This window comes from Chenopodium album, chromosome 5, assembly GCF_948465745.1.
Source record: "Chenopodium album chromosome 5, dcCheAlbu1.1, whole genome shotgun sequence".
In the NCBI taxonomy this organism is placed as follows: Eukaryota; Viridiplantae; Streptophyta; class Magnoliopsida; order Caryophyllales; family Amaranthaceae; genus Chenopodium; species Chenopodium album.
This window is the reverse complement of record NC_137838.1, coordinates 52,955,447-52,975,226: the sequence shown is the minus strand read 5'-3', so window position 1 is coordinate 52,975,226 and position 19,780 is coordinate 52,955,447. Positions and strand designations below refer to the sequence as shown.

The 19,780-nt window shown below is 39.6% G+C and overlaps 1 non-coding gene across 1 annotated transcript; it reads right to left on the bottom strand.

Moving 5' to 3' along the window:
- Positions 1–206: 206 nt before the first annotated feature.
- Positions 207–313, bottom strand: LOC145633275 (small nucleolar RNA R71). The gene has a single exon (XR_014112610.1). It is a non-coding gene; the product is annotated as a small nucleolar RNA R71 (small nucleolar RNA).
- Between the last annotated feature and the right edge of the window lie 19,467 nt (positions 314–19,780).

Genomic DNA, 19,780 nt, shown 5'->3' with positions numbered 1-19,780 from the left:
CTCATTTGGACAACTTTCTCGAATTGTGCACAACCATCAAGCAAAACAACATTACGGAAGAGTTCATCCGTATGCACATGTTTCAATTCTCCCTCTATGACAAAGCAAAGCATTGGTTAAGAACGGTAAAAGAGGGATCATTGTCCACATGGGATGAAGTCAATAGAGCTTTCCTTGGAAAGTATTGTCCACCCGAAAAGACCGCCGAACTAAGAAGGAAAATCACCAATTTCAACCAAGAGATTGATGAATCCTTAAGTGAAGCTTGGGAGCGTTTCAAGGACTACACTAGAAAATGCCCACACCATGGTTTCACATCATGGATCATTGTTCAAAGCTTTTATGATGGTCTTACTCCTACTACAAGGGCCTACCTTGATAACGGGGTCGGTGGTAGCCTTAAAAAGCTATCGGTGGATGATGCATACAAGATTATTAAAGAAGTGGCAAAGCACTATGCATACGGAGGTGATAGACGGCAACCTCAAGCAAAGAAGGGCGGAATCCACGACCTTAGTGCAATAGACCTTATTGCATCAAATTTTGACATGCTAGCTCATAAGCTAGATCAAGCCACCCTTACATCTCCAAGCTCTTCTTCACAACAAGTCATGTCTTGTGAAACTTGTGGAGGAAATGATCAATTGTCCTCCTATTGCAACTCAACTAACCAAGAGCAAGCTGCGGCTATTAGGCAAAGAAATGATCAATACTCTCAACCCTACAATCAAGGTTGGAAACCCCAACACACGGGTTGGAAACAACAAAATCAAGGCCCCCCTCAAAACCAATACAACCAATCTCATCCATAAAACCAACAAGCTCCTTACCGTCACCCTAACCAAAGGGACCAAAACCAACAAAGGCAACAATATAACCAACCCGCTCCTCCACCTCCTAAAAAATCTAGCCTTGAAGCCGCACTTGAGACCTTCATTACACAACAAGGAAGAAGCAATGCAGATATGCAAGCGAACATCCAACAACTTCAAGCACACAACAAGATAATTGAAAATCAATTGGCTCAAATTGCGCAACAAGTTGGAAGTTCATCCTCCAATCCTAGTGGTCACTTCCCAAGCTCAACGGTTGTGAACCCAAAGGAGAAAGCTAAGGCCATTACTTTGAGATCGGGGAGAGGTTATGAAGGGCCAGTTATGAGTGAAGAGGAGCCACAAAAGAGAGATGAGGGAGTTGTGGTGAGAAATGAGGGTGAGTTTGAAAATGAGATAGTTGATGTTGAGAGAAAGGAGCCACAAAGTAAGAATGAGGGAGATGAGGAAAAGGTAGAAAAGCCCCCCATGAAAGTATGCAAGCCTCCCATTCCATTCCCTCATAGGATTGTTGAAAAGAAATTGAATGAAAAGTTTTCAAATTTTCTTGAAGTCATGAGAGGACTTCAAGTGAATATCCCCTTTCTTCATGCTATGTCACAAATGCCTACATATGCAAAATTTTTGAAGGATCTTTTATCCAACAAGAGTAGGCTTGAAGAGAGTGCAACCATCTCCCTTCCTAAGGAGGTGAGTGCAATCATTCAAAACAAGCTTCCTCAAAAGCTTGGTGACCCCGGTAGCTATGCAATACCGGTGAAGATTGGAGACTTGGAGGCTATGGATGTTTATGTGATCTTGGGGAAAGTGTGAGTTTGATGCCCTATTCTATTGCTAAGAGTTTGAAAGTGGGAGACTTGAAGCCAACAGGAATGTCCTTACAATTGGCCGACCGCACGGTTAGGCTACCTTTGGGAATTCTTGAAGATGTGTCGGTTCAAGTTGGAAGAGTATTTGTGCCATGTGATTTTGTGGTAATGGAAATGGAAGAAGATACTACAGTGCCCCTAATCTTGGGAAGACCGTTTTTTAACACCGCGGGTGTTGTGATTGATATGAAGCAAGGAAGATTGACCTTGAATGTGGGAGATGAGAAAATATCATTTTCATTCCCACAAACATTGAAAAAGCCATTGTATGATGAAGTTCATAGAGTTGATACATTGGAAAGGTACTTAGAGAAGTTCCAAGAGAATTTGTTTGAAGGAGATCCTTTACAAGCTATCCTAACGGGAGGCTTAGTTGAGGAAGGTGAAGAAACAAGGGGGTATGATCTTTTGCTCAACCAACATTTAGTCCACAATAAAAAGAAAGTGGAAGTGCTTAATGTGGAGGTAAAAGAGGAGAGGACTACACCTCCTCACAAGGTTAAACCCCTTCCTCCTTTACTTAAATATGCTTTTCTGGATGATAGTGAGAGTTATCCCGTTATTGTCAATGCTAAACTTGATGATACCTCTCTTGGGAAACTTCTAGTTGGTTTAATGGAGTATAGAGGTGTCATTGGGTACAAAATTGATGACATTAAGGGGATAAGTCCTACTATATGCATGCATAAGATTTTACTTGATGATGATCATGCTTCCTCGATTGATCACCAAAGAAGGCTCAATCCAAACATGAAGGAAGTTGTGAAAAAAGAAGTTTTAAAACTTCTTGAAGCGGGCATAATCTACCCTATCTCCGATAGTAAGTGGGTTAGCCCGGTTCAAGTTGTGCCTAAAAAAGGAGGCATGACCATCATCAATAATGATAAGAGTGAGACCATTTCTACGAGGTCGGTCACCGGGTGGAGGATGTGTATTGATTATCGAAAATTGAATAAGTCCACCCGGAAAGACCACTTCCCACTCCCCTTCATCGATCAAATATTGGAAAGACTAGCATCACATAGTCAGTATTGTTTCTTGGATGGATACTCGGGATTCTTCCAAATCCCAATCCAACCCGAGGATCAAGAGAAGACTACATTCACATGCCCTTTTGGCACCTTTGCTTATCGAAGGATGCCATTTGGACTTTGTAATGCACCTTCCACATTTCAAAGGTGTATGATGTCTATTTTTTCCGACATGCTTGAATCATCAATTGAAGTATTCATGGATGACTTTTCTGTTTTTGGTTCATCTTTTGACATTTGCCTTTCAAATTTGATTAAAGTATTGAAAAGATGTCAAGAGATGAACTTGGTCTTGAATTGGGAAAAATGTCATTTCATGGTAGAAGAAGGAATTGTTCTTGGTCATGTAATTTCTAGTAGGGGCATTGAAGTAGATCATGCCAAAATTGAGGTCATTGAGCACCTCCCACCCCCTACAAATGTAAAGGGGATAAGGAGCTTTCTTGGACACGCAGGTTTTTACCGCCGGTTCATAAAGGATTTTTCAAAAATCGCAAATCCGCTCACTCAATTGTTGGTAAAGGATGCCCCTTTTGTGTTTACTAATGATTGTTTGCTAGCATTTGATAGGTTGAAGGAGGCATTGATTTCGGCTCCTATCATTCAACCCCCTAATTGGGAGCTTCCTTTTGAGCTTATGTGTGATGCTTCGGATTTTGCCATTGGGTCCGTTCTTGGACAAAGGAAGGATAAGAAGCTCCATGCTATCTACTACGCTAGCAAAACTTTGGATGATGCACAAAGGAATTACACAACCATGGAAAAGGAGTTTCTAGCCATTGTTCATGCAATTGAGAAGTTTAGGTCATACTTGTTGGGGTATAAAGTCATAGTATTCACCGACCATTCGGCCTTGAAGTACCTCTTGTCCAAGAAGGAACCAAAGCCAAGATTGATACGGTGGGTCTTTCTCTTACAAGACTATGACATTGAGATTAAGGACAAGAAGGGTGCCGAAAATGTGGTGGTCGATCATCTTTCACGGTTGCCTATCCTTGTAGGTGATCTTGATAACTTGCCAATCGACGATTCATTCCCGGATGATCAACTATTTGCTATTCTCCAAGCACCGGCACCATGGTTTGCGGACATTGCAAACTACTTGTCTTGCTCTATTCTACCTCCCGACGACCTCTCCTATCAACAAAACAGGAAGTTTCTTCATGATGTTCGCCAATACTTTTGGGACGACCCCTTGCTCTTCAAACAAGGTGTTGATGGCCTTTTTAGAAGGTGTGTCCCGGATAATGAAATTGAATATGTTATCACAATGTGTCACTCCTCACCTTGTGGAGGACATATGAGTGCCAACAAGACCTTGGCGAAAATATTGCAATGCGGTTTCTTTTGGCCAAGAATGTTCAAAGATGTGTGGGGTGTGGTGAAAGCTTGTGACCGGTGTCAAAGAACCGGTAATATTTCAAAAAGAAATGAAATGCCTTTGAACAACATCCTTGAACTTGAAATTTTTTATGTATGGGGCATCGAATTTATGGGGCCTTTCCTGAGATCTTTTGGGAACAAGTTCATTCTAGTGGCCGTCGATTACGTATCAAAGTGGGTGGAAGCGGTTGCATCTCCTACTAATGATGCTAAGGTTGTGGTCAAGCTCTTCAAAAGAGTAATTTTCCCAAGGTTTGGAGTGCCCCGGGCTGTGATTAGTGATGGAGGTTCACACTTTGCAAAGCAATCCTTTCAAGCTCTCCTTGAGAAATATGGTGTGAGGCACAAGGTGTCATTAGCTTACCACCCCCAAACAAGTGGTCAAGTTGAAATTTCAAACCGGGAGGTAAAAATGATTCTTGAGAAAACGGGGGATAGATCTAGAAAAGATTGGTCTACAAAGCTTGATGATGCTCTATGGGCCTATCGCACCGCGTTCAAAACTCCTATTGGCACCACACCATACAAGCTTGTTTATGGGAAGTCATGCCACTTGCCGGTAGAACTTGAGCATCGGGCTCATTAGGCTATCAAAACATTGAATTTCGACCTTCAAAGAGCCGGTGAGAAGAGGTTGCTTGACCTCCACGCCTTGGAAGAATTAAGAATGGATGCATATGAGAGTGAAAGGATTTACAAAGAAAAGACCAAGGCTTGGCATGACAAGCATATTAGCAAAAGGGAGTTTAAGGAAGGTGACAAGGTCCTACTATTCAATTCCCGGTTGAAGTTGTTTCCGGGTAAGCTTAAGTCAAGATGGAGTGGACCTTTCACCGTTAAGAAGGTGTTTCCATATGGAGCGATAGAAATCTCAAATGACAATGGTGAACCGTTCAAAGTGAATGGTCAAAGGCTTAAGGCATAGTTTGACGGTTTTGTGCATGAGGAAGCCAAGGTTGTTCACCTTGATGAGTTTGATGTTCCCTACTCTCATTGATCCCGCAATGTCGTCAATCTAGTGACGTTAAAAGAGCGCTTTCGGGAGGCAACCCGAGTTTCTTAACTCTCTCTCTTTCATAAACTATTATTTAATTTCCATCACTCTTACTATTACTAACTTTTCTCTCAATGTCTTTTGTAGGTGTTGATGAAAAGAAAAGTAAGAAAAGGTTTGTGGAAGTGAAGTAGTAGATAATTGTAATAATAATAATAATAATAATAAAGAAAAATTGGATTTTGGTACCTCGAAAATGGGGGATATTGAATCTTTGTACCCGTTTAAAATTTATTTTTAAATTGGTACCTCCAAAAACACAAAACTGTAGATTTCAGTACCTCCGTCCAGTTCCGTTAAGTTTTCCGTTAGTGGGGCCCATTATCTAATTATTTAATAATTTAATTTATTAAAAAAAAAAGAAAAAACATTTAATAAAAAAAATTATTTTAAAAAAAAATCAACCACTGCCACCCTTCCCCTATGCCAGCTTCCGACTGTTGGTGACCGAATTCCCAGGGCACCGGCGCCGGCCACCCCTTCCCTTTCCCTCCCTGTTTTCCCCTTCCCCAAAACCCTAGCGCAACCACCTAAACCAGCCCAGCGACAGCAGCAAATCAACCCACCACCGCCGCATAACTCCTCTCCCCTACCCAAAACCGTCGCCGAACTGCTGAAACCCCAACCCACACCCATACCAAAACCCACAAACCGCCGTACTCCTCTCACCCTTACCCTGAAACCAAATCGGGGTTGAAGAATTGAAGATCAACGGCTTCAATTGGAAGTGCGAAAGGTGGTGGTTTTGTCGGAGGAATTGGTGCTGGCTGGTGCGTGGGAACGGAGCAGGGGTTGCGGTGCTCTGCTAGTTGCGAGATGTTGGTGGTGAAGGCAGTGGGCTGTCGAAATTTACTGTTGCGGGTTTTCAGATCAGGTGGGTGGGGGGTGGCGTCGGCGCGGGGAGTCAGGGCTAGTGGGGGGGTGGCGTCAGCGCGGGGAGTCAGGGCTAGTAGGGGGGGTGGCGTCAGCGCGGGGAGGCAGGGCTAGTGGGGGGTGGCATCGGCGCGGGAAGGCTGGGCTGGGTGGCGATTGAGGGGAGGGGTTGGTCTACCGCCGGCGGAAGGTGGGTGGCTGGTGGTTTTAGTGGTTTTTTTAATTATTTTTTAAGTTTTTTTTTATAATATGTTTTTTCTTTTTTTTTTTAAATAAATTAAATTATTAAATAATTAAATAATGGGCCCCACTAACGGAAAACTTAACGGAACTGGACGGAGGTACTGAAATCTACAGTTTTGTGTTTTTGGAGGTACCAATTTAAAAATAAATTTTAAACGGGTACAAAGATTCAATTACCCCCATTTTCGAGGTACCAAAATCCAATTTTTCCTAATAATAATGGTAATGATAATAATTTTGTTATTATTATTATGCCTTACTATTATTATTATTCTAAAAAAAAAGGGTAATGTGCAGCAGAAGGTCTGCACGGACGTGCAGATAATCGCACGTCCGTGCAGAGGCAATCAGAAGCAATCAGAAGTTTTAAAATAAATTTCTCCAGATTGGCACGGACGTGCCAAATTAAGCACGTCCGTGCAAAGTGGATCAGCACGTCCGTGCTAATTTCAGCACGTCTGTGCCAAATAAGTCAGTACGATATTTAACTTTATGTCTGAGGCTGCACGTCCGTGCCAAAAGTTGCACGTTTGTGCCACCCCGAAAATGGCTGGCAACAGCACTGTTTTAACATAAAAAAAAAAATCACTCATCCTCACTCTCATCTCACGATTCTCACTCCTCCTCTCTCTAAAACTCTTACTTCCTCCTTCAAAACCTACTCAATTATCCATTCTCACCCAAATCCTCACCCAAATTCAAAAATTTTCTCCAAAACCTTCACTCCATTTCAACATTTTCACAATCTACTACTCATTTTCTCACATTCAAACCCAAAAATCACCCAAAATACTCAAACCCTAACCTTGAAAAATCAATTTGGGGGTTTTCTTTGGAGTTGAAGTTCAAGACAATTGGTTGAAGGAATAAGTTCAAGCAAGCAAAAGGAAGGTTAGAAAGGTTCATTTGCGAGTTTTACACCCACGATAAGATCGGTATAATCGTTCCTCACTTTTACTAATTTCATGTTTAATTCCTTGAATTTTTGCATGAAATTGCTTGAGAAAGTTTGTTTGAATTGGTTGTGAGTGATTAATAGTTGATAATTGAAAAGCATTATTGAGTTTGAATGAATTTTGGTGTGTTTTGAGAATTCGATTTTTTGTAAGTGAGGTTGATAAATTGATTTTCATGAAGGAAGAACATGCTTGTTTAGGTGGATTGTTGTGTTGGTTTGTTTGATAATATTGCATGAAATGGATGTAAAATTGTTGTAGATGCATTATTGAAGTGGTCTTTGTTGCTTGGTGATTTGCTTGTTTTAGGTGGGAGACTTAGAACTTGACTTGATTGTGTTGTGTTTATTGGCCTTGTTTGAGCTTTGGTTGGTCGACTTGTGGACTTAGTCTCTTTGTGTGGTTACGAGGTGATTATTTTGTCTTGGTTTGTTTGATTGCATTGCATTAAGACCGACCATGTCTAGAAGAAATCAACCTAGAAACACGGATGCTAGGTACCGCAACCCTTCTCCTCCTCCTCCCGTTGATCCACCACAAGTGGACACTATGGGAATCGTGTTCAATGACCCAACCTTTTTGAACAACTATATAAGAATAAGTAGGAGGAGAGTTCGACCTACAAAGTTCTATGACGAGAGTGTTGCCGAGGCTTTAGGGGTAGGGGACGATTTTAGGATGCTTTTCGAGGGTTGTGTCCTAGGAAATTGGCTAGATTTAAGCGCCCGAACCTACAAAAGGTTGACACTTGAATTCCTCTCCACCCTTCAAGTGCAACGAGACAACAATAGATCCCCCCGCCGCCTTACCTTCCAACTCATGAACACCCAACACAACTTGAACATAAAGAGGGTGAACCAAGCTTTTGGGTGGCCAACTAACGGCACCATAGGACCAAAGGATAGCCCCCCCCCCCCCCCCCCCCGTAACTATTGTGCGGGTGAGTTTTGGAGGAAGATCACCGGCCTTTTCGACTACAACCCTAGGACCGATAGAGCTACGACCATAATCCACCCCGCCTTTAGAATGTCACAGCGCACCATAGCGAACACGACGTTCGCTAGAGGTGATAGTTCGGGTGTAGTGTCCACTAGGGAGCTTCACTTCCTATGGCACTTGAGCGAGGGTAGTACGGCCCTAGATGTAGGAACCTGGTTAGTCGACCACCTAGAGGATGTTGCCACTGGGTCCGGCAACATCACCATAGGTGGCATGATCACTATTATTGCTTCTGCTCTTAACCTTGATTTTGCAGATGAGCAGGTTTGCCCAGGTCCGACGCAGCTAGACATGCAATCGCTTAGGACCATGAGATGGGTTGCGGACGCGGAAGGGCCGCATCCTTACTTGTGGCACGTGATTTGCCGCCCCTATGCCTACCTCCCCGATCCGGAGCGGACCTTCATCTACGACGAGAGCAACTGGGTCTTCGAGAGGGACCACCCTTGGATTCACGGTGATGATGAAGAAGAGCATGAGCAAGAGCAAGAGCAAGAACAACCACAACAACAACATTTCCAACAACAATTCCAACAACAACAACAATATGAGCACCAACAAGGGTACCAAGAAGGGTACCAAGGTCAAGGCATGGGTGAGGGAAACCTACCCCTTTCCTTTGAGCAACAAATGCAAATGATAAATGTCGAGTTCAACCGCATGTCCACTGAGTTTGAGACTATGAGAAAGTCTAACAAAGACATGAGGTCCTCCTACGACAATATGAGGACAAGCTTTGAGGGTCTTCGATCGGAATTGGGTGAATTTCGGAACGTCTACCGACATTGGTACCCCGGGGGCTCAAGCTCCCAAGGAGGCCCGAGCCAATGAGTTAGTTCTCTTTCTACCCCTTCTTGTGCTTTAATTGTTTTAACATTGGGGGACAATGTTTATGATAGCTTGGGGGGAGTCTTTCTCTTTGGTTCATATGTTGGTTCTTATTGGTATTAACTTTGCATGTTGTTTGTTCCTTCCCCTAACATCCAAACCCCTAAACATCCAAATTTGCTCCCTTTGAAATCCAACACCCTAAATCCAAATCTCTTAATATGTGAATACTTCTCTTCTCTTCTCTCTTTATTTATTTAGATGTATAGTTGTGCTTCAATTTTTTTTATGATTAGCTTAGTTTTCTTAACTTTTTATCTATTCTTTCTTTCTAGTAACCTTTAGTAAAAAAAAAAAAAAAAATGGAAAAATGGCCCTTGGATGAGACTCAAATGACGATGCTTATATGATTTGCTTGCTTGACTCTTGAGTGATGAGTTAAAGTTCTTTTAGAAGGGTGTGTGCAAGAGTTGGGGTCATTTAGAGGCTTATTAATCTTGATTGCATTAGAGTATATGAAATGAAAACCGATGAATGCTCAATTGCACGTCTAGTATAGGATATTGTCAAATTTGCCCAAAGTAGAATATGTTTGAATCGAATTGCGGTCCCTTGTGCCCTTGATGTTCCTCCCCTCCTCCCCCAAAATGAAACTCTATTAGGGAATTGGTTCTATTTGTATCTTATGTAATAAGTGGCATAATAAGCCACATGTATCAAATAAAAGAAAGAGTCGCTCACAGTTAAAAGAGGCGAGGGCAATGAATGTAAAAAAAAAAAGAGAAAAGAAAAGAAAAGAAAAGGAGATCAAAAACTCCTCCAAATTTCTCAAAGTTTTCACTTTTTCTTCTCTAGAGGTCAATTTGTGGATGCCTCCCACACGCTTTCTACTTTGATGTTTCTTGTGTAAATTTCCGAATTAGAGCGTAGTTGAAAGGGCTTGGGAGTGCATTTTGGGAGGTGGACTTGCATTTTGAGATTTTATAACCGAAAGAGGGCTTTTTGCAACTTTGGAATATCTAGACGTGCTCTAATGAACTAGTAAAAGGTATAAGGAAGTATCCTAGTGCAACCTTGCTTAATTCTCCTCTCTACCCCCAACTCATGTGCACATTTGTATGATCGGTAATTCTTGAAAGTCGCTCACTTGTCTTGCTTGTGATTTATATCCCGATGAGTTGACTTGGGCAATAAAAACATTGGTTTTAATGTGTATTGATCACCTTGATGATGATGATGATGTGTTATGACAATTTTGGCATGATTTTTATGAGTTGTGGGTTAAGCTCAAGGGAAACCCTCACGAGATAAAAACTCGTCCTCTTAGGCGACTTAAGGGTTTAAATTGCTTTTCACTTGTGCTAAAAGTGTTTATGGTTCTTGCCATGCGGATTTGTGTTTGTGTTTTCTCTTTAAGTATCTTTCCTTGGTTTGATCATTAGCAAGTAATCTTCCTTCTTGATTTGACATGTTTGTTTTTCTCGAGGACTAGCAAAAGCTTAGCTTGGGGGGATTTGATAACTTGTTATTTGTTACGATTTTAGAGTGATTTCGAACCTTGTTTACTTGGTATATTGGCATTTTGGTTCACTTTTACTCTATATTTGTTCAACTTTTGTGTATCCCTTGCTTCACGGGTTGTTAGTGTTTTTGTTGAGTTTTTAGGTTCAAAGACGACCATTTAAGGCATTTGGATGATAAACCGAGGTTAGAGGCCGAAACAATGGAGCAAAACCGAAGAAAAGTAAAGATAAAGGCCTTAGAGAGTCTGCAGGGACGTGCAAAGTAAGGCACGTTCGTGCAGAAGTGTCCCAACACGACCAGAACCTACTGCCTACTGCTTTCAAGGCCTGCACGTCCGCGCAGAGCTCAGCACGACCGTGAAGGATATTCAGCACGTCCGTGCCTGATCCTACACGTCCGTGCAGTTTGCTCAGCCCAAATCAGTTTCAAAAATGATTCTACTGAACAAGCCTTGCACGTCCGTGCCATATTTGGCACGTCCGTGCAGGATGCCCTGGCCAAAACAGTACCTTATGCCTCCCAGGTGCACGTCCGTGCCTACCTTGGCACGTCCGTGCCAACCTCAGCACGTCCGTGCTGACCTGTAGCCGTGCCCGACTCTTGTTTTCTCCGTCCTTTTTATTTGGGGGTCTTTATAAGAGTAGACACCCATTTTTGTCTCCCCAAAACCAAACCCAGTGATGAGTACCTTTCGCGTTGAATCATAATCGAATGAAGTGAAAGTGTGGAAAGTTTAGTGTTGCGGATAGTTTTAATTTCTTTTCTCTTCTCTCTGTTTTAAAAACTTATTTTAATAAATTAGCCAATCCAGTTTGGTTGGTCCATGATATGGGTCCAATAGTAGTGTAGTTGGATGGGGCTTGACAAGAGCTTTCCAACGATATATTATAAGCCCAATTCCGATAAATAATGAGGAAGTTATGGCCAAATTACTAAACTGGGCCCGTTTTGAATCTTATATGCGGCCCAATGATCTAGGGGAGGGCCTAATATGATTTATCATTCCTAATGTAATTAGGAATGGTTTTAGTCTTCTAGACTCTTCTAGAAGGTTCTTTTCATTCCTAATTCAATTAGCATTGATAAATTGACTTTTGTTGACTTTTCAGAGTTTTAATTAAAATCAAAGAGCATTTTTGAGGAAAAGATACGATTTTATCCTCCAGTACGGCAAATTTATCTGATTTTCGAAAACGCGTCAAAAACAGGACTAGCGCCTGACGCCAGCTATTGGCGCCTGGCGCTAATGTTGGCGCCTGGCGCTAATGTTGGCGCCTGGCGCCAATCAGCTGGCGTTGGCGCCATTTCTGTTTCAGGTGCGTCAATGCTCTGTTTTGTTAGTTTTATCTTTTTGGCTGATTTTCTCTATAAATAACGTATTAAAAACCCCGTTTTGATTCATCAACAACCAGCTTTTCAATTATATTCACCTACAATCAGTGTTCAATTCTCTCTAATTCTTATTCTTTCATTCACCAATTCTCATCAAGATTTCCTTAATCATCCATCTTTCCATCTCTCCTTCTCTTTCTCTTTTCTAAACTTGCTTTTACATACAAAATTCCGCATTCATTAGATCTAGAAACACCTAGCCATATTCGAAGTTGCCTTCGCCCTAGACGTGAAAGGTTTAATTTCTGAGGGTTTTGTCCCAAATCTCTATTTTAATTATTTAATTTAATTGTTTTAATTTATTATTTTCCTTGAAGTTACTAATGTGTGTATTTTGTTATTAGAAAGAGGTACGAAGAATCAAAGTAAGTGCTTTAATGGTTTTAATTGATATTATGATGTAGAAATCATGTTTAAATTGTTATTATGATATTCCTAGTATCATGTCTAGGGTATTTTAATATTAAATATGATTGTTACGATGCTTCCTATTCTCTTCCTAATATTTATGATTGTTAGTATCATGTTAGGGTTAAATATTTTGATCTTTATTGCTTAGTGACATGCTAGGGTTTGTTATTAATCTTGTTAGTATCATGCCTAGGATCTTGCTATTATTATGCTTTAATATTAACATGAACATGATTATGATTATAATTGTTATAATTTATGATGATTATGAATATTATTATTATTATTTTGATGATGATTATTTTATTTATGATGATATTATTATTATTATGATTATAATTTTATTGTCATGATGTTTATTTTGATTATTATTATGTTGCTTGATATATTTATATTTTTATTGCTTGATCACACCTTTTATGCATGTTTAAAGGGAATTGGTATTTGTAATCACGCTTAATAAGATAATTAATAATATTGTTTAGGGTTAATTTGATTATAATTCAAGTGATCGCCAATAATAGTTTTGTTTGTGCATAAAAATTCAACCAACATAGATAAACAGGTTTAGGGTTAATTCTATTGATTGCATGTTAATTAAAAGCGCACATGAATACGATCAAAATAAAGTAGAGGCCTATTATTAGGGCAGGTTCAATCTCTTTTAGGTTGGATTTGTACCTTCATCCCTGAACCCTTATTTGGTTCTAGACCTTATGGAGTTGACGATCTCTTGGATGGTTAAGGGGTGTAACCTTCACCCTGTGAACGGTTTACAAGTTCCTAAAACTTGTTGGCGACTCTTTTGCTCTATCTTCTTTCCCTTTGGACGCCACTGTACTTTAGTGTATGATCACAGTGGGGTTCAAGTTTGGGGTAGTGCTTGAAATATTCCTTACAATAAATAACCCCTTGAGCTCATTTGTACGACATCCAAGTTTTTAGTGCTTCCTCTTAGTTTGCAATTGTAGAAACACAAATATTCTCAAATCATTAGTTAGATCATAATTATTAGCTTGGAAATTTCATTCTCAATCATTGTAGAAGAAAAGTTCCACCATTGATATTCAAGTTGAAGCTTCTAGTAACATTTTCTCACTCTTCTCTTCCATTTTAATTGCTTTGATTGTTAATTATCTTGCTTAATTCTTGTATGCTTAGATTGTTATTTAGCTTAATCTTTAATTAATTCTTGTTCATGAGTTACTTGAAATCCTTAATTGCTTTAATCTCCATGGATTGTGAGTAGTCTAAATTTCTAAAGTTTGGGTAAAGCCCTCAATGTAGTCACTAATTACTTGTTGCATGTGTTAATTTGGTAATTGTTGGGTGTTAATTAGTTGTGCTTAAGTGGTTTAATTGCTTAGTTCTTGTATATGGCCATTGCTAGAACTATTATCTAAGCTTTCTCAACGAAGGATCGAGAGATGAACTTGAGTTAGCTCCCTTATGCTTAATTGACTTGAAATGCCATGAGAATAGGAATTTCCAGTCAATGGAATGTTTTTGTCATCATGATTATGCTTTAATACTTGTTTTATGCTTTGTAACCACGAGAGTAGGTTGTATTCATGATTCGAGTAATCCCTCTAGCTTGAGAGAGTAGTTGGGTGCTTTAGATGACTTCCCCTATATTATCCCCCAAATTATCATTGTTTGCTACTTGCTAATTGTGATTTGTGACGAAATTGAGTGGTATATCTCAAGCCCTAGAATTCTCTAAATATTGTTAATCATCCCTTAGTATTAGTTTATTTGAATTAGTACATGCTACATAAAGCCAAACCAATTTCGACTTCATTTAGCTTATTTAAACGGTAGTATCTCGGTGGTTGATTCAATGCCTCTCTTGGGTTCGACCCTTTCTTACCCTTGCTATTAGCTAGTGAGACCAAGATAGGACTTTATCTTTGGTAGGCTCGACGACGGCCTATCAGCTTCCCTAGCCTTTTGCGTGGCTAGGGATTTACTTGTTATTTGAAGCATTTTCCCGTCTCTCCACATCCTAAATTTTGGCTCGACATTTGAGATTTGGTTTCGACGATCGGTTTCGACGCTACAAGCTCGAATTTCCGACGTCTAAATATTAATTACTCGGGCGAATCATTAATTCCTTCTGAATTAATTCGTCGCTTCGGCTCGTTAGTTGCTTGGATGCGACTCAAAGGGTTTAGTCAAGATTAAACTGTAATATTAATTATTAGCACTGTCAAAACGGTTTGACAGTTCGGGTTCGGTTCGGATTGAAATCGGTTCGGTATTAAATCAGGTCGGTTTGAAATCGGTTTAAATGTATCACGGGTCGGTTTCAGTTCAGTTTAAATAGTTATCGGTTCGATTCGGTTTCGGTTTATTCTTGAGCGGTTTTAATTCGGTTCGGGTTGTAAACGGTTCGAGAAGTAAACGGTTCGGTACGGCCGGGTTGCGGTTTGTTAACGGTTCGGTGTTAACGGTTTTTATACCGGTTCAAACAGTTTCGGGTTGGAAACGGTTTCGAGTAAGAAACGGTTCGGTTCTTTTTCGGTTCAGTTTTATTTTGGTTCGGTTTGTTAACGGGTTTGCTTTTTATACGATTTAACGTTATTCGATCAGTTCCATTTCACGTTTACTAAATTATGGTTCAGAATGGTTTTTTATTTCAAAAAGTCGGTTTTTAATCGGGTTGTTTGGATTCGGGTAGTTAAACAATTTTGGTTTGAAATTTCATAGTACTTGCTAACTAACCTTTTGCTGGTTAACAAGTTTTATATCAAGCCGAGACTTCATCACTTCATATTTAGGCATTAGGCATTATATTATATACAAATTCTCATCGATTTTAAAAATACATATCATGTTATTTTCAAGTTTAGTCATATTGATGTTACTAGTTTATTACGAAGTAACTTAGATTATAAAAGTTTAGTGTATTAATGAATTATTATTGTTTTACTATCACATTATTAGCTGCTTCTTATTCAATCATCTAATTGATGTGTCATAATCATGATTTGATGAGTTATTGTGAGATCGAAATCACAGTTTGATTTATAGACAGTTCGGTTTATAAACGGTTCGGTGCAAACGGGTTGCAGTTTGTTAACGGTTCGGTGTAAACGGTTTTTACCTCGGTTCAAACGGTTTTGTGTTGGAAACAGTTTCGGGTTAGAAACGGATTGGTTCTTTTTCGGTTCGGTTTGATTTCAGTTCGGTTTGTTAACGGGTTCGGTTCTTATACGGTTTGACATTATTCAGATCAGTTCGGTTTCGGTTTTACTTAAATACGGTTCGGGTCGTTTTTGGTTTTACAAAATCGGTTTTTAATCGGTTCGCTTCTCATTTAGGTCGGTTGGTTTCGGACAGTTAAACGGTTTCGGTTTGAAATTTGACAGCACTATTAATTATACATTAATATTACTGATCGGAAGCGGCCTTTACCCAGGCATTTTGATCACTTGACCTCACTGAATAATTAGCTTTCTAATAATTCCGAACCCCCAATCGGAATAATACACTTCTCCGAAGGACACCATTCCTTTTAGGTCTTGGACCGATGAACAACCCTAATCATCGATGAGGTCCATGAATCCTTTATGTTGTCGAATAGAAGTAGCATGGGAGCAGTAGTAAAGAGAATGCACAATAATCTATGCTTTGGGGTTTTCTAGATGTTCTACAAGAGAGTTACAACACCGAATATAGCCCACTGTATGCGTTGTACTTACAAAACAGCGAAAGCTCTGATTTATTGGAGTTACGCCTCCAACGGTCAAGTTAGTACCGGAAAGAAAGTTGAATAATTAGAATGTAAGATATCAGAGTAAAAATCCTTTGTTTTTGTGTAAATCTAATAATTGTAAAATAAATACTGCATACTCTTCAATTATGAACAGTATTTATAGTGTATGGGAGTGTGTGTCCCCTACGTTATTTAACGTAGGTAATTTGGTTGTGCCGTTTTTATGGCTTCTTGGGAATTGGGCCTAAAGGCCTATTTACCCTGATGTTGACTAGTGCCACGTGTCATGTCCTAGTTGGATTTTTTTAGCACTAGCCTTAAAAACACGTGTCACTGGATTATTGGCCCACATGTTTAAGGTATTATTACCCTAAACATTCTCTCTTTTATTCCCACAAACTGAGCAAATGCTAGAGTGTCAAATGTGCCTTGAGTATAAGACATCCATGACCCCCAACAAATTCTCACAAGCCCTCCATATAAAGCTAAGCTATACAATTTTTGCTGACCACCCAACCCCCATACTTCCTTCCATATGTCTTTTCACTTGCCCCATAAAAGAGATTACATGCGTAAGTATTATCAACCTACCAAGACAATAAGCTGAATGAACTGTGAAAACACCACAATGTAGGCCATTAAAACCATTTATCCCGCACTATGTGTTGGGTTTTGGTAATTCTAACTCACCGTAGAACAAAACCTGACCCCAAGACCCGCTCACAATTAATATAACTAAATGACATAAATAAGAAGAAAGAGAGAAAAGATGATCTTACCCTTGTTGAGTGCTTCGATCACTCCCGCAGCTCTTACTTGAAAAGCCAAGTCTTACAAGTGTAGAGACCTCCTACAATATCCACCCGCAACTCGACCTGACCGGTCTCTTACTTGGAGTTTAGCTGAGTCGGACCAAAACACTACTCGAGTATAATATGAACTTAAAGGTTTTCTCTCAAGTGGAGATGCCTTTTTGAGTTCCTACTCAAGTGACTTTCTCTAATTCCCAAGGTGGGTATTTATAGAGAATGTCATATGAGAATTCCACTCTCCCATCAATGTTGAAGAGTTAGTAAAATCAATTTTCTCATTTTATTTTTAAATCAAAAATAAAAAGAAAACTCAAGACAATAATAAATTAACAAGTGTAAAAAAGAGGGAGATGGTAGGTGAGGACTACAAGGAGGGAGGGACCAAAAGCCTTGCCCCCAAAGGATCCCCAACCGCCTACACCAGAGCCAACCAAGGCGCACCAACTGGTGTTGCTAGCCTTGGGCGCCAAGGCTGCCCAGCTGGCTGCCTGGCCCCTTGTCAAGGTCTGCCGACTAATCGCATTGGCCAGCAGCGAGCACCAGCAAGCCTCGCATTGATGCGGGCTACTGTGCGCTGCTGCCAACACTATCGCACGCCAGCCCAGCAAGTATTGCTTGCTGTTGGGCATGGTGCGCTATGGCGCTGCTCCCATGCTAGCTAACTAGTGCGTCAGCACACATACGCGCATAGAAAACCTCGCATGCAATGCAAGCTGCTGGTGCGCTTGTGTGCTGGTGCTGCTAGCTTTGCTAGCGATACACTAGCTGCCTAGCCATGTGCATCTAGAATCCTCAGCTTGGTGCAGTGCACCTGCTAGCACCACTTGCCCCTAGCATTTGGTTTTCTGGGGGCATTTTGATGCTAGGGGTATTTCTGTAATTGTTGATTGATTATTCATTTTATCGTCTCGTCTTTTATTAATTAGACTCAACTTGCGACTCTTGGTCTCGTCCTAGATCGATATCCGACATCTAAATATATAATACTCGAGCGACTAAATAATTTCTTCCTGATTAATTCATCGTATCGGATCGTTAGTTGCTTGGGTGTGACCCGAAGGGTTCAGTCAAGATTAAGCTATAATATTAATTATGGATTAGTATTACTGATAGGAAGCGACCTCCAACTAGGAATTCCGATCACTTGACCTTATTGAATAATTCGCTTCCTAATAATTCCTAATCTTCTATTAGAATAATACACTTGTTAGAAGGACACCATTCCTATCACCATGGCATTATACAAAGTGAAAGTTAGCTTCAACTACTTTATAATTCTAGCACATAATATCAAAATAAATAAGGTCATGTACAAATAGATTTGGGTCATGATTTGCCAAAGGCATAGGGACAATTTAAGTGAGCCCCATCTCCCTGTAGCCAAGCATCTTCCCATACCTTGATTTAACTTCCTTTGCCAACCCTCCACTTTAGCCCCATAAGAAGTAGTGACATCACCCCCATATGCATCTCGAAGAATAGCCCTGTTCAAGTATTAAATTGTGCTCCTTAGTTTAGTTATGATAAGATAAACATAGAGGTGCACACAATGCGTGCACTATTCCATTTGCCTTCTATTTACTTAACACATTTTCTTATAAAAATGCTTAAATGCTTGTACATTTTTTAGATAAAAGTTTATTTATTATTTCACAAGCATAAATGACATTATTGTTCTATTACCTAAATTTTTAATACTCTTGCATTATTTTTTTCTCTTTAATCCATAACTCACTATGTAGTAGAAAAAAAGCTCACTATTTTAGTAGAAAAAAAGCTCACTATTTTACCCACATGTATGGCTGTAAAGGATAATGATGAATATGTTATCATTACCATTATCATTATCATTATTAGTCATTGTTTATAATTTGCATAAATTTTTATTTCCTTCATTTACTCATTTATGTTGGTAGTCAATGATATCCATAACTCTTGGCTAATGTACCTAATCAAATGCTCAAATGAATCTAGTCTTATTATATTGCTTACTCATTTACTAATATACTTCACATAATTTAATTCAATCTTTCCAACATTCACTTTCCCATAACTCCATCATGGTATCAGAGCTATTGATCCATTCTTTTCCCACTTTCGCTACTACATCCTCTTATTCCACGGCTACACTATCAACAACCGTTATCGACACTGAAAATGATGGTGACCATACTTGTGCTCCTTTCCCGGAAAGCTTTAGACCCAAATCTAACTTCCGCTCAACTTACGATAACTCGTAGTTCATCTACCAAGAGTTGTCAATTATCAATATTTTTTTCGCTAAACTCCTTATAGAGAAGCAATCCCTTTTTTGGCCTCCATTGTCTATTTATTGAGTGTTGCCTAACATAAACTCATTTCTCCAAACTTTTATGGAGAAACTCAAACTCTTATATTTCAATGATGATAATGTAATTCGTTAATTTTTCTCCTACGGAAACAATCATAATATCATCTTTTTTTTCTACATCTCAATTTCCCCCTTGATTTAAAGAAAAAAAAAACCTTATATGCTGGTTCACGCAAATTCTCCTTTATAAAAAAAAACCCTTCCTTTGTACGTTTCTTCTTCTTATTAAAAAAAAAAGTTCTTTCTCATTGTCTCCTCCTTGAAAAAAAAATCTTCTAATACTTCACTCTCTCCAACCCTGTTGGAGAATCACAATGCAATGCAACTTTTCTCACCTCCACTTCATTTTCTACATTGAACAAGATTTGAGTTGATATATATCTAAGATTGGTCTCTCGTTCTAGACGTACATCTAGCGGGGGCGTGTAAAGAATATTGATGATTATATTATTATCATTATCGCTATTAGTAATTGTTTATAGTTTATGTTACTTGTGTAATCCC